The 23,216-nt window shown below is 41.9% G+C and overlaps 1 protein-coding gene across 4 annotated transcripts in view; it reads left to right on the forward strand.

Moving 5' to 3' along the window:
- The first annotated feature begins 2,493 nt into the window (after window positions 1-2,493).
- The window catches only part of FBXW7 (F-box and WD repeat domain containing 7), a 274,003-nt gene continuing 253,280 nt past the window's right edge, over window positions 2,494-23,216 (forward strand). For 2 of the 4 annotated variants that reach the window (XM_030563521.1, XM_030563522.1), the window contains exon 1: window positions 2,494-2,899. The gene's annotated coding sequence lies outside the window, so the exon portion shown is untranslated. Of the gene's footprint in view, window positions 2,900-10,344; window positions 10,450-15,645; window positions 15,747-23,216 lie in introns of all 4 variants that reach the window. The other 2 variants (XM_030563528.1, XM_030563524.1) reach the window with 2 other exon arrangements.

Below are 23,216 nucleotides of genomic sequence, written 5' to 3' on the forward strand. Positions count from 1 at the left end.
ACACATTCAAACTGGAACACGTGCAGATAATTGCTACTAAAATGATTAGGGAAACAGAGCCATCTTACATAAGGAGACTAAAAGAGCTTGTCTTGTTTAACTTAGGGAAACAAAACCTTGGAGGGGATATGATCACACTCTATACATACATGAAGCGAGGAAACAGCAGAGAGAGAGAAGTTATTTAACCGGAAGGACAATGTTGGCACAAGAACACATGAGTATAAACTGGCTATGAATAAATTTAGGCTGGAAATTAAAAGGAAGTTTCTAACTATCAAAGGAGTGAGGGTCTGAAACAGCTTTCCAAAAGTAGTGGGGGCAAATAACCTAATTAGTTTTAAGACTGAAGTTGATAAATTTATGCACGGGAGTTACATGATGAGGTTACCTGCAATCACAGGGGACTAGACTCGATGACCCAGAAAATCTCTTTCTGTCCTATCTTCCTAAATCCAGAGAGTGCGGGGTGGAAGGGCAATGATATCTGTAATTATTGACAGTAATCTTGTAATTAATTGCCAATTATGTTGGGTATTAGTACTTGGATTCTCAGCTGATAATGGTAACGCCTCACAACCCTGTCTCAGAAGATTCAAAGAAAAAGCCAAAGAGGTCCTTTTATTGTTGTAGGTTTGAAAATACTAGCTTAACTAACATTTAACCTTTATATTTGCTGTAATTTTTGTTTCAAATACTTGGTTAAACTGCTTGTTAATTTCACTAGATGTTTCACAATAAAATGAATTACATAGCACTTAAATTAATATAGTGATGTCAGAGTAGAATAAATGATTTACATTTCAAGACAAAATATTTAGTTTTATTTATGTATATAAACAGTAACTGTGGATATGCTGGTGATAAAAGCAAGACTATTCAGGCAGTAGATAAGTTTTGAGTACTGAATGTATACGAGTATCTGGAAACGGAACTCTCCAGAGAGAGGCTGAAGCAGAACCTCTTTTTAGGAAAATGGACACTGGAGAAACAGGGAGAGCATATAATTTAAAAAGGCTTTTAGGAGTGCAGTATGAGAGGGCCTAAATTCAGAAGCACTGTGGTCCAAATCAACCAAAGCATACCTGACAACATCTTGCTTCTATGGGAGGAGAGGTTGCTCCATTACTAGCCAGTCACTGAATTACCTCAGCTGGTACTGTAGCTAGCAATTCTTGTGCCTGTGTAAATTGCTGTTGAATCTTGCTGCTCAAGACAACAATACAACTTGTGCAATGAAACCAAATGTTTTCAACACAATTGCTGAACAAGAGGTTGACATCAACATGCTTGTTTTCACAGATGCTTCTTGGATGAGAAGGGGCAGCATGTTAGAATAAGAAGCTGCCTGGTTGCATGGTAGCTGTGAAGGACAATGGGCGATTGGCAGCTGGGGCACACAGGACCAACAGAACAACTGCTGATGTTAAGTTAAGAGCTGGTTGCACTGGCTAAATCCAGCGGAGGAATGTGGATGAGAACATGAGGAAAAGTCAAGAAGGGGCCAACAAAAGCCTTAGCTCACAGCGGTTTTCCTTTCCACGCTACACAAGGAGAGGTAAATGGGGGTAGGAGAAAGAGCGCAAAGAGCTTCTGGTGCCTGGGTACGGATCCCCTGTGCCTGCGTCCCAAGCCTCCCCCCTGCTCCCTGTCTGAGCTCTGGGCTTTACCGCAGTAGCACGCAGCTCCCCGCCAGTGGCCCCCGGAGGCCAGCCACTGCCTCGGTTTCCGCAGGGTTTAAGTGTCTGAACCTCCAGGGCCGCGGGGAGTCGCTGCTGTGACGTCAGCTCTTTCTAGTGAGGGGCCAGCGCGGCGCTGCCCGGGGATTACTGCACCCGCTCCGCGGCCCCTGGCGCACGGTTCCGCCCGGCGTCCCCTCGGCTTCAGCGCAGCTGCCCTCGGAACAGCGGGGGTTAAACTTCTCCCAGAGCCGATTCCTCCGCCAGCAGCCCGGCACCGAGCGGGTTAATCCCCGCCCAGCGCTTTGGCTGGGGCGGGGTCTCTGCGCTCAGGCTCCTCCCCCTTGTCCTGGCCTGAACCATCCAGCAACAACGATGCCCTCCCCGTACCACCTTGTCCTTCTCTGACGTAATCGCCGTGCGCCAGCAGAGAGGTGGGGACTGTTGCCTGGTTACGCCTGTCATTCTCGTGCGCCCCGGCCTCTTCCCCTCTTTTCTCCCGAACCAATCGCTCTGTGTGAGACACAGAAAACAAGCGGATCCGAGGCGCGAGCTACAGCCCGGACCGGCCTCCCCAGCGCCCCCTCCCGCCACAGCCATAGGGCTCCGGCCGAGGAGGTAACGGGCATTCACGCGTGGCAGCTGCCGCCCGCCTCTGCCTGCGGAGCGCCCCGCGCAGAGACTCACACATGCCTGAGACCAGAGTGGGAGCGGCGCTGAGCCCGGCCGCCTGGGTTCCCTGCGCTGCTTGGCTGGGGCCCTAGCAGTGCCCGGTGCCCGAGTGTATGAGAGGGAGCGAGGAGCGGGGGCCGCGGCCCGAGCCACTCGCCTCCTCTCCCGGACGGCGGCAGCAGAGAGACTGGCCCGGGGGGAAGCGAGGGGGCAGCGAGGAGGCGGCAGCTCCATGTGAAGAGACCCGGACACGCACGTGAACTGCCGAGCAGCCCCCCCGGAGCCGGGAGGCAGCGAGAGAGACTCGGGGACCCGGCAGCCGAGGGGGCTGACCCGTCTCTCACTAAACTTTTTCGGACACGCGGGGTGTCTCGGGACCTTGCGTCCAACTTGCTGTGAAGTCTTAGAGCCCCCGCAGGGAAGCGGATCCCCGTGTCCCCGGCGTAAGGGTGAGCTTTAGCTGCCCCCCTGTATCACCGATAGCCTGTCTGCTGCAGCCAGAGAGCCAAAGGAGGGAAACTTAACCCGCCGCTGTTGCTGTTCCTAAGGTGAGTGAAGGTTGAGGGGGTCGGGAGGAGGGTTTAGTTCTGCTGGTCTCTGCTCCGCGCCGCTGATGACTTTCCAGGTGAAACACGTGGATGCAAAGACCCGCAACCCCCATGAGCATGGGTTGAGGACTAAGTGGGAGCATGCGGCTCAGTCCCTCCTTGCGGGGCGGGGGCGCACCGTCATCACAGCAGCCCCGCCCGAGGTATCCCCTGTTTCACATGCGCCTCACGTTGCCGGGAGCTTTGCACGGTCTGCTGAGCTAAGTGTCCCTCTCGAGAATGTAGCTCTTCTTGCTTCTGCGAGAGAGACACACTGTAGGGAAATCCTTATGTTAAATCAATTCCTATTCTGCCACTTTTCACCTTGAGACTTAGGCGGTCTCGGCTTTGTAAAGAGTTACTACGGTGAGAGGGGCTGATAGCGTCCAATCAAAAAATGAGTTTGGGAATTAGTTCCCCTTTTGAAACTTGTACATCTCGCTTTGTACTTGCTGCGGCAAGGAACAGCGGAGAATGATATTGAAGTCTTAAACAAAGACCACGTTTTTTTAAGCGACTTTGAACCTCCTTCCATTCACTATTGTTTTATGTAAAATCTTACGAGCTTAACAGAACTGTGTTTGTGCTTTATCAGCATGTATTGTACACCAGAACTGAAAAATACAAGCATCTGTAAAAGCCACAATATTTTAGTGAAGGGATTTTCAAACTCTCATAGGGTGGGATTCATCTTAATAGCAAGATTGTGGATTCCTGTCTATGCACAGTTGCATAACATCCCTCTGGAAACTGTAATTGCATGTATGAAAAAGTAATATTAGGCAAGTACTTAATGCATTTTAGCTGGATTTTAATGCAGTTCAGCAATTGGAAATAAAAGGAAGAGCCAGCACCATGTGTCTAATCATCTTCCCACCATCAAGTGCTCCATGGGTCTCAGTTTGGAAATCCTATGCTGGGTATTGAGCCTTCATATACAGGATGTTTTTATATTGCTACCATACAAGTTACTGAAAAGGATCTGGCTGCTTGAGTAGCATATCTTCAGCCTCATTTGCCAGAAGTTCAAGTTGCTGCTGAATTAAATAAAAAACATTTTATCCCACCATACAGGCTTTGAAAAATGGAAATCACTCTACATTCTGCCTTATGGAGAACTACATACTGTACATATGAATTTGGTTTGTCTAAATTGGTCTTACACATAGACTATATGCAAACCAAGAACATCTGTAACTACTGTTGGAATGGTATTTCAGATCTAGTTTCAGAATTAATAACATTGGGTAACACTGGTGTCTGCAACTGTTTATACAGTATTTTTCCTAGCTGTCTGAAGGAGAAAAAGGAAAACCTTTATGTTTAACTGACACTTCTAACTGAATGGAGATTAAACAGGTTGCCCAACTTTATCTAGATTTATTTTTAGAGAGTGTTATTGACTTCCCTCCTACATTTCCCTCCAATCAGCTTTTACTTTCTCCTCTTTCAATCCTACATTACAGCAGCTGACCTTCCATCAGAGAGGAATATATAGGATTCCCTCTGGATCTACTAAATAGTGCCCTTTTGGAGTGTTAATATAAATTGTCATGCTTTTTGTCTAAAAACTTTATATTTCTATAAATTTCTATAATCACTGTCAGCTAGGATTACTTCAACTGAAAGATTAGAGGAAAAAAACCACCTTGATCTGTTTTTTTTTCCTGTTTGTTTGCTCTAAGCATTTGACTGCACTACATGTATACCTACTGTACTTGTATAAAGAACAGAAGTACTCGTGGCACCTTAGAAACTAACAAATTTATTTATTACTCCTGTTCTTTTTGCGGATACAGACTAACATGGCTGCTACTTTGTACTTGTATAATCAGTTTCTCCAGTTGTTTAAAGGTCTTTCACCAGAAAGAGAGAGACTTTAAAAAGTGATTGTAAAACCTAAAAAATTACTGGGGTACTTGAAGAATACTAGAAATTTCTTAACTCCTTTTTTTGAGATAAAGTCACCTTGAGGTGCGCAATACTTCCTTAAACAACAGGAGCATGGATACAACACTTATTGCATTAAGGACATTGAAGAATTGAGTGATGCTTCAACAACACTTCCAGCTTCTGCTGACTTACAGGGCCAAGGTACTAGAAGTTGAATGAGTTTCCTTGAGTGTAGATGATTAATAGGATAGTCAGTCTTCCCATATTTAATTTATACATGTGCTTGAAGCAACATGATTTAGTTCAATCTGACAATAACATTTCAGCTTCCTTTGACATAAAGCTGTGTCAATATCCGGAATCCAAATTAAGTTTAACTTCCTCTCTTTCATTATCATCTCTTTATAGCACCTTTTTGCAATGGTCAGATTGTTGGCTGTTTTTTTTTTTTTTTTTTAAATTGCACTCATATTCTGCATGGTCCATGCTAGTAAACATCTTGATTCTGTGAAATCATTATTAATAATATTTATTTATTTATTTTACAAAACTGAAAATAACTTGCATTTTTAGCTTCTTGAGCTGTCTTAACTTTTTAATTCCTCCCTACTGTGTACCCACTGCTTTCTGATAGTCTTGGTATTGTTCTGGCTTTCTCTCTTTTGAAATTAAATTTTGAACCTGTTAGAAAAAGGAGAGCGTTAGAGGGCCCATTGTAGGTCTGTCAACTTCAACAATGTCTGCAATTTTTTTTGGTTGGCTTTTTAAAAAAAGAAAAAAGCTTATAACAACACGTGAAGGATCACGACTCAGGGTACTCTAATCCTGAATTGAATCTAATATCTGGGCACACTGGCTGTTACTCTTCAAAACATATATCCAGTAACTGAATTTATGTATGTAGTACTTGAATATCTGAAATCAACATGAAGTCTTTGAAGATACCTGAACATCTATAACACTCTCGTGTCAGCGTATGTACAACTTCATTTTAGAGAAGGAGGAAACAGTTCAGTTCAATTGATGATGGTAGTGTCTAACACAGCAAACGTTACATTTTAATTCCATTTCCTATAAATAAACTAATTACATGCTGGGGTGCATTGTTTTAATGTGTTTAGTAAATTCATGAAAGATGATGGAACCACCTGGATTGAAATCTCCTGTTTATTCACAAAACAGATACATTGTGAGCAGTGGCAGTGCAAACTTCTACTTGCTATCTTGGCCTCACTTCTGATTTCTCTACTTTTTCGAAAAGCCTCTACTTTTTCGGTTCCAAGTCTCTCTTCGACTGCCACAAAGTGTGCCAATTATGATAGATATTTTTGAGATCAACTGTGGAACTCTTTGCCAGAGGATGTTGTGAAGGCCAAGACTATAGCAGGGTTCAAAAAAGAACTAGATAAATTCATGGAGGATAGGTCCATCAATGGCTATTAGCCAGGATGATCAGGGATGGTGTTCCTAGCCTCTGCTTGCCAGAAGCTGGGAATGGGTAATAGGGAATGGATCACTTGATGATTACCTGTTCTGTTCATTCCTTCTGGGCCACTATCAGAAGACAGAATACTGGGCTAGATGGATCTTTGGTCTCACCCAATATGGCCGTTCTTATGAGATGTGATTACCTATTTGGTATTCTTAGTCCAGTTCCTAGGGAACAAATTTTCATTTTACAAAAGTCAGCAAATTTAAGGTACTACATATCTATCACAAAGCAGCTCTTTTCTCTTAGCTTTAGCTCCATGTGCAGATCTTGATGGATCTGCAGATAAATGTAGCAGCAGCCAGAAAATTCATTACCCACATCAAAAATAAACAGTTCCTTCTTTAGAAGGTTTTCTGCCCAGGTGTCAAGATGGAAAATTATGGCCTTATTGGCATAAATATATGATTGGAAGGCACTTGAGACGGATTGGGGGGCGGGGGGAGAATCCTCTCTTGAATTATAAAATGGTCTGGGGGAAAATGTGGAGGTTTTTAAGAGCGAGTTAGACAAACTCCTGTCAGGGGTAGTCTAGATCGGTGGTTCTCAACGTATTTGCCATTGTGGGCCGCATTCATCATTACCTGTATGGCTCTGAGGATGTCACATGGGTAACAGTTCTGTGCTTGATTGGGCCACAGGTTGAGAACCAGTGGTCTAGATAATAATACTTATTCCTGCCTTGAGTGCAGGGAACTGGACTAGAATACCTTTCAAGGTCTCTTCCAGTCCTACAATTCTATGATTTAATTTCGGTCAGCATAGTAATTGTGTTCTTCCTCTATTGTTGTTCTTATTTTAAACAGCTTAGCCAACATAATTATGATCTAGAAATATGTAAGGTGAGGAGGGGACAGATGTGTATAATATAAACTTATTTATATAATGTGCCCAAAGGAAGTTAACAGAACAATTTTAGGGTTGCAAAGTCAAGCACTCAGAAGATAGGGAATGCCAGAATTAAGGTTTCTGTACAACCTTAATTTTACCTGGCTCCTGGCCTCAGTCTCTGCCCCAGTTCCGAGTTTGCTTGCCCAGCCATTCCCAATGTCCCCCTTTCCTGCATTCCAACTCTCATTTCCCTTTTCCTCCAGCTGCCTCCTCTTTCCCTGCCCCTCCCCCAAGTCTTGTTCCAATCTGCTTCCCCAACCTCTTTTCCTCCTGCAAGTCTGGCTCTTGTCTCCTCAGCATTTGAATCAGACCGCTTTCTGCTCTCCTCTGCTAGGGACCAGTAGGGGAGTCAGTCTCCTTGCTCTCTGAGTTCAGGTACCCATACCTGCCCAGCACAGCTTGTAGCAGCCTGTAGCTGCAGTTGTAGGGAAAGTCTTGAAGCATTCCTGTTGCAGACAGAATTCTCTGAGATTTGTCTTTTTAAGCTCTATCAAGTCTCTGCTGAGCATGTGCAAACTGATTTTTTTCCCCAAAGGTTTAAAACATGGTCAAATTTGGGCACATTTTTTTTAGGGATGACAAATGGCACATCCCTGACACAAAGGCCACATTTCTGCCAAATTTCAAGTCCCTGCTCCAAAGCATGGGGTATTAGAGCTTGTCAGCAAAAAGGTCACTAGAATTTTATAACATGAACAAACAATATTTTTTCCCAGCCTTGCTTTTGGGAATGTCTTAACCATTTTGGCTGAAATTTTCCAAAGAAATTCAGTGAGGCAGATGCCCAGCATGGAAAATTTCAGCACAAATAGCAAAGTTATAAGCAACTAAAACCAATGTCTTATGGTGGGAAGTGTTGGCAACTTTTGTAATAGGCAGTGCTCTAGCTATAGTTACATGAAACTCCCCAAATCCTACACTGAAATAACATAAAGATTGCAAAATCAAACCCTCATAGACGTTGCCTATTTTCATTCCGTGCACAAGGTGGATGTCGCTCACTGAATTCAGCGTCGTTTTGTCCTTGTCATCTTACGTGCATGGCTCCAGGCCTTTTTTACTGCACACTATCCAGACCCTGCACTGAATACTAAAATTAATAGTTTTCCTGGGCTTTTCTGTAATGCTTATTGCCACAGTGTCAATGTCCTTTTTATAAACATTTAAAGAATTTGTGTTCAAAATATCCCTGTTTGGCAAGGTGCTGCTAATGCTGTTTTTATTATGATAGCATCTAGGAACTAACCAAGAACAGGAATACCAAGACCCCATTATGCTAGGTACAATACAAACATAGAGTAGGAGACAGTCTGTGCCCCAAAGAATTTGCAATGTGAGTAGAACAAAGACAGTCAAAAGTTAAGGAAAAGGGATATAATGCACAAGCAGAATAAGCACTGTGATGGTGTGCAAATGGCCAGTGTTTTGTTTTTTTTTAAAACTTCTTGGGAGTTTTGTTGGGGTAGTCTTTGATAAGATCAAAGAAGAGAGAGGATATAGAAGCAAATGCAGCAAGGGATGGAAAAGGGAAGGAAGCATGGAATGAAGCAATTAGCTCCAACCCACTTCTTCACCGTCAGGACAGAGGAGAAAATATTCAAAGTCAAAACTAGAAAGCAACCTGGCAGCATGCTGCTAGGCTACTTCAGTATCTAATCCTGCTGGTTTGAGATTGTTAGGGTTCTGGGGCTGGCTTCTCGATAGAATTTTTTCCCCCTAAGCTTTTGTGGCTCTGGGGGAGAGGGATGTGCTACACAGCTTGTAGTATTCCCAGAGATGTTCCATGGAAAAAGTAGTATGTGATCATCTGATCATCATTTTCCACAGAAAAATGCAGTTCATGTTGGTTCCTATCTGTATATCCGTTACTTCATTTTTTGCGTCACTTTTCTGTGGGTGCTTAGCACCGACCGGCAGCCAGTGCCCGCCCTTCCTTCCCGTTGGCTGCTACCAGCTCCATGGGGGCAGAGTTAAGGCTGTGTTATGGGGTTGATGTGTACCATAACTTTATATTCCCTGATTTTCAGAGATTTAAGTTATGAATTCTCCATATTCTGGAAGGGCATAAGGGACCACTAACTGCGTTAATGAAGTTTTTGGGTGTTTAATATTCCTTCAGAAGTACTCAGTATTTTTTTATTTTTATTTTTATTTTTATAAAAAAAAATACTGTTATAACTCTAGGTATTCTTGCTAGTTTATAAGTGGGTAATCCTTTTTTAAAATCTTAAACTCTTAGCCTCAATATATTATGACAGTGAATTCCACAGTTCTGTGTTGCATGGAACAATAATTTCCTTTTCAGTCTTGAATTTTCCACCTTTCAGTAAATGTTCCCTTGTGTTGGTAATATTACTCAAGATAAATAGAAGTTCTCAAACTACTTTCTCTATAACATTAATTATTTTATATACTTCTGTCATGTCTCCTCTGCAATGTTAACAAATCTATTCAATATCATTTTATATGAGAGCTTGTATTAAATTAATATTAAAATGCCATCATGAGAATTTTACCATTCTTTTTTTTTCTGATTTTTAATCATTTTCTGATTAACACATCTAATAATTGTTGTCACTTGTCTATTTTTGAGAGATCCTTTTTTGAGAGGGGTTGATAAGAACTGAAAGCAGAATTCCAGGTGAAGACTTACCATTGTTTGTATGATGGCATTGTAATACTGTTCTCCATCCCATGCTCATGCATCCTAACATTTTATTATTATTATTATTATTTTTTATTTTGGTCACTGTTGCACACTGAGCAAGGTCTCCATTGAGCATCTGATCTCTTTTCTGAGTTGATATAGTTAATTTAGAATCCTGAAAATTGTATAAGTAGTTCAAATCATTATTTTCATTTTGCAGTACCTGGTGGATATTGACTTTCATCTGCCATTATTTTGTCCATTAGTTTTGCTTGGTTAGATCTGTCTGAAGTTTCTTCCTCACAGTCTTCTCTCACCTTGACTAATGCCTGGATTAGTCTAAAACTTAGGTCGTCCTAGTTATGTCGCTCAGGGTTGTGAAATATTTTGTGACCTGAGCACTCTACTTAGGTCGAACTAACTCTTGGTGTGGGTGCAGCTAGGTTGAAACTACCACCTCTGAAAAAACCCTTTCTGTTGTTGTAGGAAGCATCTACGCTACAGTGGTGCTGCAGCGCCGTGGCTGTACAGATGCCCCCTGCCTTATGCAGTCGTTCCATTCCGGAAAGCCTTGCATAACTCGAATTTTGTGTAAGTTGGAAATGTATACTCGTACGTTACACAAAAATGTCCGCAACTCGAAAATCCTATTGCTGGCTTATGGAACTTTTTCCGTAAGTGCGAATTTGTGTAAATCGGGTCTTGCGTAACTCGGGGAGTGTCTGTAGTGTGGACATAGCCTAGTCTAAATAACTTTTTGTTGATAAATTTTGCCATCACACAGATCACCTCTCCTTTTGGACCAATAAGACATACATTAAACAGTCCTGATATGGAACTTTGTGGCATCCTGCTGTTAATCCCCTTCCATGGTAAAAATTGACCATTTAGCCCTACTCTTTTTCTATCTCTTAGACAATTTCTAACCCACAGTACTTTGTGTCTCACACCAAGATTAATTTATTTGGAGACCTTTTGGAAGTCCAGACTGGAATAAGAAGAAAGAGTTGACATGTTGTTTTGTTAATAATTAGTGAAGCATGGTTTTCCTTTCCAGAAGCCATACTAGTTGGACTCTTTTATCATATGATCTTCTAGGTGTATATAATACTACCCTTAATTATTATTTCAACCAGTTGGCTAATTACAGATGAAAGTTACTGGTCTGTAACTCCCTGGATCATCTCTATTGCCTCTTTTTAAATATCAATAGATACATTTGCTATACTCCTGAGCAATTGTTGTTATAATGAGAGGTGGAGATTGACTGGTAAGCAAGGGAAATTAAAATACCTTCCATAAGATGAAAGCATTTTCTTTCATCTCCCCCATTTGAGTAAGGAAATATTTCTTCTCACCCTTGACAAAAATGACACAGAATTGCTATTTCTTAACCCACATCTGGTCTTTGCTTCTAAAATACAAAACTGCAAGCTCTGCAGATTCTTCAAATTGAGGTTTAAAGGAACACTGCTAGCTCCATGGAGATGAGATCTATCTATATCTTTCTATCTCTCTTTTTTTTTTTAATTGTAAACTTCCCTTATGCTGTAATTTACATGTTGGATTAAGATGTCCATGCTGTGTTGAAAACCAATCTATTCTGGATATTGTCCTGCTCATGCAGAAGTGTGGGACAATAATAGAGCCATCACTTTTGAATGACTTATTCCTTAATGGAACAATGCAGGCAGGATCATTGACAGAAGTAGGAGGGCAGGATGTCTGGAGCCTGGAATTCTCCCAGTGGAAGCACATGGACAAAAATAGGGACAGAGACTCTTCTAAAAGGTGTGCTCTTCTCTGAGAAAAGGGACCAGATCACCGCCACATGCCAGAAGACCAGGTTAGGAGAGGGAGAAGACAGAAAGTTCTGTCCTACTATAAAAATGCTGATCAAACCTCATTCTCAGAATGGGTGATGTGTAGCTATCGGCTACTTTCAAGAGTAAAAAGTGACTGTGGTTAAGAATTCATTGGCTAAACCTGTGTTTCCTGCTTTTCTGCCATGTTGTCCCTGAAGTGTTTGACTAGAAGTCAGAGCTCCCATGGGCCGAATGTGTCTAAGCACCTGGGGGCTTAGGAGAGCTGAGGCACTGGCTAAGGGAGCCGGATTGGGATCACATTGCTCAAAAAGAGTGTCAGACATGGGAACTGCATTTGGGAGACCCACAGCTAAGAGCCAGTCACTACCCTGGCTAAGGATTTGGGTCTCTTGCAACATGGCGACCACACAGAGGGAGGATAGGGCCAGGTTGTAACACGTGGTTCTCAACTTCCCTCTTTTTGTGGTGGTAGTTAGAACAGCTTATTACTATGCACTGGAAGACAGGGTTCTTATTCCTGTGTTTCCTTTATCTTGTTTCCCAGTACAGTTGCTGGCCTTCCTACTTTCCTTTTCTTGCCTTCACATCTCGTATGTGTGCATGGGCTTTTTTCCTGACCTTTTCTTCTAACCCCCAAAGACCACTACGATATGCTGCTTCTGTAGGTTATGCATGTCCATTGATGGCTTAATTGACTGGGTTGCATGTGCTTCCATGGCACTCAGCTGAGCCATAAAAGCTTGGATAGGAACTGCTGCCTTCAATCCAGAATACATGAGCTGATCCCATGTCTGTCTGCATTAAGGGCTGCGTGCAGACTGGGGGAGAAGGTGGATAGCTTTCAAGGAGCCGCTCTCTACTTTTACTTGCAACTGTGAGAGCGTATTTACGGTCAAAAGTGAGCTTTCCCTACCTCTGTGTCTTCTGCATCCTGATATTCCCGACAAAAGACCAGCCCCTCGTGATAGAGAAACACACAACTTACATGGCTAAAAGTGAAAATGAGAGAGACAAGGTGAGAGGGTAATTTATTGGACCAACTTGTGCTTGTGAAAGTGCCAAGCTTTTGAGCTCCACAGAGCTCTTCCTCAGCTCACTCACCTTGTCTGTGTCATATGCTGGGAACCAAGACGACTACAACAACAATGCAAACATAAAAGTGAAAATATTAAGATCACTTTGGCTTTCTCCTTAAATACTATTTACTGCTTGGACATGCACTTGCACAAGACTTTAGAACTTATGTTGACTATGCTGTTAGGTAAAGTCTAAATCCAAACATGCTTAAAAACAAAGATGCCCTAATAAGGATTTATTGTGCATCCAGTTCTAAAGCTAGAAAGCTTAAAAAATTCCCTAACAGCTCATAACTTGGGGCGGGGGATGGGACCAACCAAAAGTATTTTACTAATAGCATGGGTGTTAGAGCATATTGCACTCAATAAAATGAGTTTTGCCCCTGAAAACTTTGCAAGCTGACTGACAAATACATGGGATCACAATAATTTATGCAGAGGTGAAGGAAGTATGTCAGTGGCGTGAACAGCAATTGAAAAGGTAGTTAAAGAAGTTTTGAGGTGGATGCCTTGCAAACTGGAAGTAGGAACATGATCAGAGTACAATGGGTACAGTGAAAGAAGGTATAAAGTTGGATGTGAGGTCACAGAACTACTATGTAGGTATGATAGGATAGCTAGGAGGAGATAAGAACAGAAATGTTGGCAGAGGGAGTTGTGTGAGGAAAAAGCTTGAACTCAATATAGGTAAAGGTTAGATAACACTGCTCTACAGCCAAAATGCTTCTGAAATAAATATAGTCCAACTTTACTAATTCTGGGTCACTGAGAACGAAAATGATGCTTAAAATTGTTGATTGGCTCTAGTTTTCAAGATATGCTATTGGGTCAGTATAAACGACCCTTGACTTGGGAATGGCGGAGGATAAGTGAGTTATAAAGGGAAGGGATCTCAATTTAAACCAGAAATGACTAAAATACATCTTTGACTGGATCTATGAATAAATCTATGACTGGGTTTGGACAGTACTTGCTTTTTAGGCAAAAGAATGAATGATGCAATCTGAAGCTGGTATTGCGTCATACATGATATGAATTGCATCATGTTATTCCTAGAAGTCATGGATGATGCAATCATAATGAAGCTTACATCACTCTACTGAACAAATTGCCCTATATCAGCTCTAGAAATCATAAAGTGTCGTGCTCTCTTCTTTGTCAGTGTTTGATTTTGCAAAGGGACACATTTCTGTTTAGCCAAAGTGAGCAGAGATGCCTCGTACTTGTGTGAACAGTGCAGATAACTTCTGCTATGTTTGTGGTGAAGTGACTTTTGCATCACAAAAGCGCAGTCTAACCACAATGGTTAAGAAAGCCTATCACCTTTCTTTTGGCTGCAAAATTGGAGATCAAGACAAGAGGTGGGCCCCACACATATGCTGCAACACTTGTGCAACAAATCTTCGCCAGTGGTTGAAGAGGAAAAGGAAATCCTATGCCTTTTGCAGTGCCAATGATTTGGAGAGAGCCAACAGATCATAGCAGCAATTGTTACTTCTGCATGTTGCCTCCAGTTGGGAAAGGTGTGTCAAAGAAGAAAAAGTGGACTGTGCATTATCCAAACATTCCATCAGCTATACGCCCAGTACCCCACGGAGAAGGACTGCCAGTTCCTGATGCACCAGAATCATTCTCGCTTGAGTCAGACGAGGAAGAGGATGAAACTTCTGGTCCTGAACCATCAATGTCACAGGACCCACATTTTCTCCCATCCTCCTCCTCTGAACCACACCTCATAACACAAGGTGAACGGAATGACCTTGTCAGGGATTTGGAACTACCCAAGAGTAAGGCAGAGCTGTTGGGCTCCAGACTACAGCAGTGGAATCTCCTGGCAGGCTATCAGGGCAAATGGAGCCCATCAATGCTTGCAGACTATTGCTGGACAGTGACAAGAGATGCTCCATTTAATGAATACAAGAGACAAGCCAAGAAGCGCCGAGTAGACACTGAAGAGGACTAAACTATGTACAGAATAGTTTTTTGCCTTTTGTCTCATAATACATTTTATTTATATAACCCTTTTGCTGATTTTTAAAGTGTTACATAAACAGGACAGGTGAAATATCATGTAAAGCAGCCATAAACACATGAAAAGACCTAGGTTTACAATTTGATTAAAATTCTACTATCTACATAATATACATAGACATAAAATGTAAAAACTTAAATATCTTAGAAACAGTAGCCAATCAGTTGTTTTAATTGTCATATTTGAATTCAGCACATCAAAATACATAATAAATATCACATTTTATCTCTGAAGCAGATGACTTCTCAAAAATTGTAGACCAGTGTAATAAACCTGAAGGGTAACTCTGGGGGCACAGGAGAAGTGATTGAAGTGTTTGTTGAAAGAGGAAGATAGACTTAGGGTAAGTGAGAAGTAGGATGTCCATTGTGGCTTTAGTATCCCCTTTTGAGCTTATTAGATTTCCTCTTTGGGGGCTTGTTTGTTCATGAAAACACTTTACAACATTTTAAAAGAATATTTTCAAATAATCTTTACTTGTATCTTTACTTTTTTTGGTTGTTAAAAATAAAAGTAAATGTGACTTAAAGGTAAAATATCTTTATTGCATTATTGGTTTAAATTCTATGGCTTGTGTTAAATAGGAGATTTGAGGCCAGACTAGATTATTTTAATGATACCCTGTCCTTAATATCTCTCTTTGACTCTTTTGTAGCATGGAGAAAATCTTTTTTTTTTTTTTTTCCCCCCATCTACTTCTCTCTGTCATTTGGACTCTCCTGGCCATATCTCTGCTTTCTTGGCATGTAACTCTTCACAGCTTTCGCCTTCAAAGTCAAACTCAGGCCACAAACATTTTCTTTTCAGAAAGCTTGGGCAACTCAGGTGGTTCATAAATTCTCCTGTCTTTCAGGAAGGAGAGCCAGGACCATTCATGAAACTGGTGAGAGGAAAAAGTGGCAGCCTAGGACTGCTTTGGCAGCAGAATTTTATGCTACTTGCCAAGAGCAGCAGGTATAGTAAGAGGGAAACTTGCAAAAGACCCATGGATGTTTGGTTCAAGGGGGGAGAAGGGAGATCATGCTTGAAGACTGACTAGTATTTAGTTAAGGTCATGCGTGGGGAATGGTGATTTAGACTGAAGGTTGGGCTTTATAACATATGGTCACTGATGGATGGGTGGGAACTATGGAATATTATGTGCAGAATCTTGGAAGGGGATTAGAGAAAAAACTTCTCTCCTTGTCATAGAAAATGGCAGCTTTCCTGCTATAAGATTATAATCTATATCTATCGAGATCCATCACTTATCTCCCTCCAGTGTTTGAGCTAATGTTCTTTTCTAATATTAATCATACCTGAAACATTTAAACAGTCTTTGATATAAAAATGCTGGAATTTTTCTTAGTTGTGGCACAAATAGTTTCTTCTGGACTTACTGTACGGTAAGAGCTGTTGAATCATTGGCTATTTGAGCCTAATACAGTCTTTGCTGGTCTGGAGTTGGCAGCTTTTGTGTTGTTGAAGCTGTTTTCAAGTCTGTTATGCTGGCATTGCATCATCAGTAATAATATTTAGCTCTTAATACTGCTTTTCATTGATATATGTGACAGCTTCACAAAGGAGGGTGATACGTATTGTCTCATTTCACATGTGAGGGACGCTAAGCTAGGGTCAGAGAGGTAAAGTAACTTGTCTTGGGTCAGTTAATAGGTCAGTTACAGAACTGGGAACAGAACTTGAGTCTCCAGACTCTCATTCTAGTGACCTGTCTACTAGATTTGAGTTGCCTTCCATCAATAGGTATCTTTAAATAACTAAATTAGTTACAACTTCACTAGTTTAGAGCAGATTTTGGAAAGTACAGTTTGGTTGGACTACAGAATGATGCTAGGTTGTTGTTTTTTTATACAGTATAAATGTGAGATTTTAAAACTTACTAGTTTCAAAGTCACACTCACACTTTAAAATGCATTAGGAAAGTACTTATTCTTTGTCACTTTCTTGTTGTTTCATACTGCTCTGCTTAATTTTTTAATTTTGGTAAGGTGAAATATCCAAGAATTAGATTTCTACAGCACTGGCACATAGTGCTTCAGAGATTCAGATTTTAGTAACTTTCACCATACCAAAACCAGTGAAAGAGAGTTGTCTGTGAAAGATTAGACAGAGAACTCATACAAATGTGTTCATGAATGGAATATTTCTTTGCAGAGGATTTGGGAATTGACAATAAAAACTCAGTCAGGAAATGAAGGTGAGGGGAGGGAAAGGAAGCTATTATAGAATGATTAAGGTTATTGACAACATGAGTTCCCCCACCACATGCGTGGCCATATCATTATTGATTACTCTTTTTCACAATGTGTGTACAGTGGATATAGATGATTTCTGCAGTTGAAAGATCACAACATAATATTTTTCAATCAGTGGAGCAATAGTAACAGTACAGTAGTATAGGTTACTTGGCTGAGGGTCTTATTGTATAGGTGTGATTTTAATCTAATACCTGTTAGTTTCCCCCACAGCCTAAAAATAACAGTTTTTATATAAGCCATTTTTCTGAAAGAATGTATGCAAGAAACATATTCTGTATGCTAGATATTTAAAATTTTAAATTGGGTCCAGACCATGACCCCAGGCTAGTGCAGGGGTCTCAAACTCAAATGACCACAAGGGCCACATGAGGTATAGTGCATTGGCCCAAGGGCCATATCACTGACACCCCCACTCTCACTGCCCCTGGTTCTGCCCCCACTCCACCCCTTTCATGAGGCCCCATCCCTTCCTTGCCCCTTTCCACCCCTTCCCCAAAGTTCCAATTCCAATGCTGCCCCTTCCCTGTTGCCAGGGGGTGCAGGGTGTGGCAGGGGCTCAGGACAGGGAGTTGAGGTGCAGGGTGTGGCAGGGGGCTCAAGGCAGGGAGGTGGGTGCAGGAGGGATGCAGGGTGCAGCAGGGGGCTCAGGGCAGGGAGTTGGGGTGCAGGAGAGGTGCGGGGTGCGAGCTCCGGCCTGGTGCCACTTACCTAGAGCGGCTCTGGGGTGGCAGTGGTGCGCATCGGGGCCAGGGTAGGCTCCTGGCCCCACGCTGTGCCGCTTCGCTCCAGGAAGCAGCTGGAACCACAGCCCCTGGGGAAGCGGGGGTGGGCACAGGGTTCTGCTGCTGCTCCTCTAGATACCTCCCATGAAGCTCCCATTGGCTGCGGTTGCCTGTTCCTGGCCCATGGGAGCTGCAGGGGGTGGTGCCTTGAAGTGAGCCAACGCAGGAGCCCTCTGCTTCCTCCCCCTTCCCCTCTGGCCCGAAGGGACATGTTGCCAGCTGCTTAAGGGAGCGGTGTGGGGCTTGTGGTGCCACAGGGGGCAATCCCGTGGGACAGATTCGGCCCGTGGGCTGTAGTTTGCCCAACCCTGGCCTGGAGGTGGTGGTGGGGGGAGGAGGCGGCCCCCGGGCCACATGTTTGAGACCCCTGGGCTAGTGGAACTGACTTGTTCTTGAAAGTTGGAATGAGTAGGTAGTATCTGTAGAAATTCTGATTGTGCAAGAAGACTTCACTATATTACTTTGGAACTCTTGCTCCAACATTGTGGTGTCAGATTACAAGGGTCAGAGTACTGCTCAGTATGGAAAATACAGTCATTGGCCTGTAGAAGTTGGCTATCCTGAATAGTTATTGGTGATTGAGCACACAGTTTAGGGTTGGGATTAGAGGTGGTTGTGGCTTGAGGTTAAATTGAGTCTGGATGCAGTCTAATCAAAAGAAACTTGCAAAGGTGTTCTTGGCTTTGCCAGTGCTTCCCTTCCTTCCTAGTCTGCTGCTTGTATATACTGCTGTTCTTGGGTAATCTGCCTCAATCTCAGTGGCTTCTTGGATCCAAATGTAGTGGGTTTATGGGCCTCCTCCTATTTTAGGAATTGGATCTGTGGATCCTTCCTTAATTCACTTCAGGCTGTCAGTGTTCTGTAATACATGTGGGTATGTCTACACAGCAATAAACACTCGCAGCTGGCCCAGGTCAACTGACTTGGGTTTGCGTGGCTCAGGTTACAAGGCTGTAAAAAAGTGGTTTAGACATTCAGATTTGGGCTGGAGGTCAGGCTCTGGGACTTTCCTCCCTCCCTGGGTCCCAGAGCCTGGGCTCTAGCCTGAGCCCAAATGTGTACGCTGCAATTTTACAGCCTGGCAGCCCCAAGCCTTGCAAGCCTGCATCAGCTGACTTGGGTGTTTAATTGCTGTGTAGCCATACGCAGTATCACACAGCTCATTAGCAGTGTGATAAAGATCTCTTGAGGTTTCTGTTTTAGGTAGCATTTGAATTGAAAAATATTCAAAAATCCTGGTCCTGTGTAGAAAAAGTATTAAGACTAAATTTAAGTGGAACTAATTCATGCAATTTCTATAAAAATATCACAAAGTTCTTTTTCACCCAGTTTCAGGAACTGAAAAAGTGAACTAATTTTAAGAGAACATTCCAGATTTTATGATGAAAACAGGAATATTGCAAAGTTCGATGAATTCTGTGAGGTTTCTGATGTTTCATAGACTAACAAAAGGTTGCTTTATTAGTAGCTTTAATGAACAAATCGCTTTATTGGCTTAACATACTGGTAGCTTTGTCGGTTGAAACAGCTATGAGTTCTTGTTTCAATTCACCATTGTGTAAGAGCAGAGAAGTGATAGCCATTGACCTTCTGTTAAAGCACAATAAAAAGTTTTTTTGTGAAGAAGAAAGTGTGTGAAGAAAATAGCAATGCAGTTCTGACTTCAGTTCAGCAACTTAAAAATTAAGAGCCCTTGTACTTCTCTTAGACACACAAATAATCTCATTAAGTGGTTCAGTATAGAAAGGTAAAAGAGCATTTACTTCTGAAAGTTGTTTTTCAAAGGACTTGTAGGTAAAGTAATAGCATTTGTGTGGTAACTATAACAAAAAAGTAATTAATATGTTTAATTTATTTTGGACACTAAGAACTGTGTATTCAAGAGCAAGTTTTTTTTTTAAATGGGCAACCTACATAATTTAACTATGGATTTTATTAAGGTGAACATATGCCCTATTTTTTGAGAATTTGGCTAGATGAGAACATGTTTTGTTTCAGGCTATCAGTAAAAGGAAAAGAGGAAACTTGTTAGAAAGTTTCATTGAAATTTGCTTTGCAGGGATTCTTAGTAGAGTAGTTCAGTAGAACTCAATGGTTGATATTAAGTTTTGATGTATTCTATATAGTGATTAAAAAAAAGGAAGGGTTATATAGTAATAATAAATAAATAAGAGCAGGAACTTGAAAAACTTACTCAACAGCTGTAGTCCAAGAACTTGGACAAAATAATTTCGTGCCCTGAGCCACTTCTCCTTCTTCCTGGAATCTCATTGATCAGGTACATCTCCCCTCAATCCTTGCAACCACTACTTGGGCCCAAAGACCTTTTTTTGTTCTTGACAACTAAACTTTGTTCTCAGAATTAATGCTAGCCCCTATGCAGAAACATCATACCAATCAGTGCAGCTTTATATGTCCCCAAAAATCCATAGAATCCTCAGCTGGAATGGCAGGACATCTTGTTCTAGGAAGTGGTAGCACACTTAGATCACCCTACTCCTAACAGGTGATGCGTCTCTCCCCAAAGTGGCAGTGGCATCACTGGACTGTGTCTGCAGATTTAGAAAGACATCACTGAGTCTGTTTATGCCTGGTTTGTGTTGGAATGTTATCTTCATAACCATAAGGGTTTGAAATTGTTTTCAAATGAAAGCTTTGATTCTGCAGAAACTGATGATACTTACTAGGAATGATTCCTATTCATTCTGTGCAAGCGGGTTTTTCAGGTCCTGATCTAGGGGAGAACATGCTGTAGTCAATTACCAGGTGTTACTTGAGTTTTTCAGTTTCTGATCAGGATACCTATCACCTAGTAGGGGTAGCCATTACACTAAGAACTTTTTATTCGATATATAGTTCTTCAAGTGCTTGTGGTAGTGAGGCTGTGGCTGTTGGGCACCTGGAATAGAAGTTAGTGCAGCAGTATAGTATAACCATAAATTGTAAAGGTAGATAGATACATGCTGAGGTTACCTCAACAGGTATCTGCCTCCTGAGTTCTGGGCTGGGTTTCTGGCTGATAATCAAGCTGAATTCCAATGTGGCCGCCCCTCAGTGTCCTGAGTTCTGAAGAAATCCTTGCTTTCTTGAGGCAGCTCTTCACTGCCTTCCTTATGTTTCTCATAGACTCATAGACTCTAGGACTGGAAGGGACCTCGAGAGGTCATCGAGTCCAGTCCCCTGCCCTCATGGCAGGACCAAATACTGTCTAGACCATCCCTGATTGACATTTATCTAACCTACTCTTAAATATCTCCAGCGATGGAGATTCCACAACTTCCCTTCTCCTCCAGTGACTCTTGCTGCTTGTTCTGTGGGCGGGGGATGGGCAGAGTTGCCAACCTTCTTGGGTTCAGTAGTGATGTTATTACTTAAAATCCTGTCCACAGCCTCAAAAAATGTACAAGTTATGTGTTACTGGCTGGTGGCTGTGTGTCCTGCCACCCTTGGTATTAATGTAAATTCTGCTGAGCTGTTTGATCTTTATTTGGCACTGATAGGCATTCTGGTTGTACCTACTCTCAAGTAGCTATCTACCAGTGTCTACAATCTTTATTGCAGTGACTGGCCTCAAGAGGTTGCTGCAAAACCACTTCTCCTCAGATGGCAATGAGATTTAAGATCTCAACATGGCTTCAAGCAGATGGTCAAGGCATGTTGTAAAGGCTGCTAGAGTAATAATGCTGTAATGCCAATATATTGAAATCCAGGCTCAAATAGGCCAATCCTGGCACTGTGCCAGCTTTTAAATGAAGGAGGAGGAGATTTGGTTAACTTGACTCCAAAATGTTGGAGGGTACAGTGGTAAGTAAACAGGAAGGTCGTGGATACCCTCAAAGCAGTGTGGAATAGCGGTTGGATGACTGCCATAGTTGTGCACAGCAGTATTGTGAGTGCACGAACAATCGATAACAATAACTCAGTTCACATTCGCTCTGAAAGAAGATTCCAGAAATTGCGATAAGTGCAGACTTAGGTGTAGTCTACGCTACAGACCTGTATCAGTACAACTATGTCACTGGGGTGTGAAAAATCTACACCCGGAGTGGTGATGTTATACTGACCATAATCCCCTTTGTAGACAGCGCAATTTTTGTGCGAGAGCTTCTCTCATCAACATAGCTACCGCCTCTCAAGGAGGTGGATTAATTATGCTGACAGGAGAGCTCTTTCCCATTGTCTTAGAGCGTCTTCATTAAAGTGCTGCTGATATAGCATTTTAAGCATAAACTTTCCCTTAGAGTGCTCTAAGGCAGGGGGGTCAGCAACCTTTCAGAAGTGGTGTGCCGAGTCTTCATTTATTCACTCTAATTTAAGGTTTCGTGTGCCAGTAATACATTTTAACATTTTTAGAACGTCTCTTTCTATAAGTCTATATTATATAACTAAACTATTATTGTCTGTAAAGTAAATAAGGTTTTAAAAATGTTTAAGAAGCTTCATTTAAAATTAAATTAAAATGCAGAGCCCCACCCGGAACCGGTGGCCAGGACCCAGGCAGTGTGAGTGCCACTGAAAATCAGCTCGCGTGCTACCTTCGGCACATGAGTCATAGGTTGCCTACCTCTGCTCTGAGGAATTGTCATTGCAGATCAGGTTAACTTGAGTCAGCATGGATTATACTTCCTGTGTAGACAAGTACTTAATTTCATTTTTGGGTTCTGAATGCTGCAGTGCTCCAGGCTTTCAAGTGATGAGGAATATTGTGTTTTTAATGTCCAGTGCGAAGTTGTTTATGAACAGAGCAAACAATAAACCACCATAAACGTTTTCATAACTCTGTTTTTTTGAATTAATAACATTGAATATATATATCTTGGACCACTCTTGTGTTGATAATGGTGTCTCAGTTCTGTGAACTTGGATAAGTTTCCTGGTAAGTCTCATGAGAGTCTTGTGTTACTCTGACATGATTCAGGCTGTTTCGATCATTTATTACTGTTGTAGTAATTCATTATATTTCATTGTGCAGGTTATAATCTTAGTCGTGATGTTACAATGATATATTATGCATCCAAACTGGCTGTTGCTGATGTTAACTGTAAAGAACGTAGCTTTTATCTCATTATTTGTAAGTTTGCAGAAGACAACAGATGGGCAAACAAACATCAGCTGGAGATAGAGCTCTCTCCCATTTCATACTAATTGGGTAATAAAAACAGATGATTGAGGGGGGCAAATAACTGTTCTACAATGGTATGGCTTTTTGCAGTATTATTATTTATTAAACAGTTGTGGTAATGTCTAGGAGCCTCATCTAGGATTGTGGCTCCATTGTGCTAAGCATTGTGTAAACAATGAAAAAAACTTCCCTTCCTCCAGAAGCTTTGTGTCTTAAAAGGAGAAAAGCAGATGCAGAACTAAATAGTTATTCTGTTTTGTAA

This window comes from Gopherus evgoodei, chromosome 5, assembly GCF_007399415.2.
Source record: "Gopherus evgoodei ecotype Sinaloan lineage chromosome 5, rGopEvg1_v1.p, whole genome shotgun sequence".
Lineage (NCBI taxonomy): Eukaryota > Metazoa > Chordata > Testudines > Testudinidae > Gopherus > Gopherus evgoodei.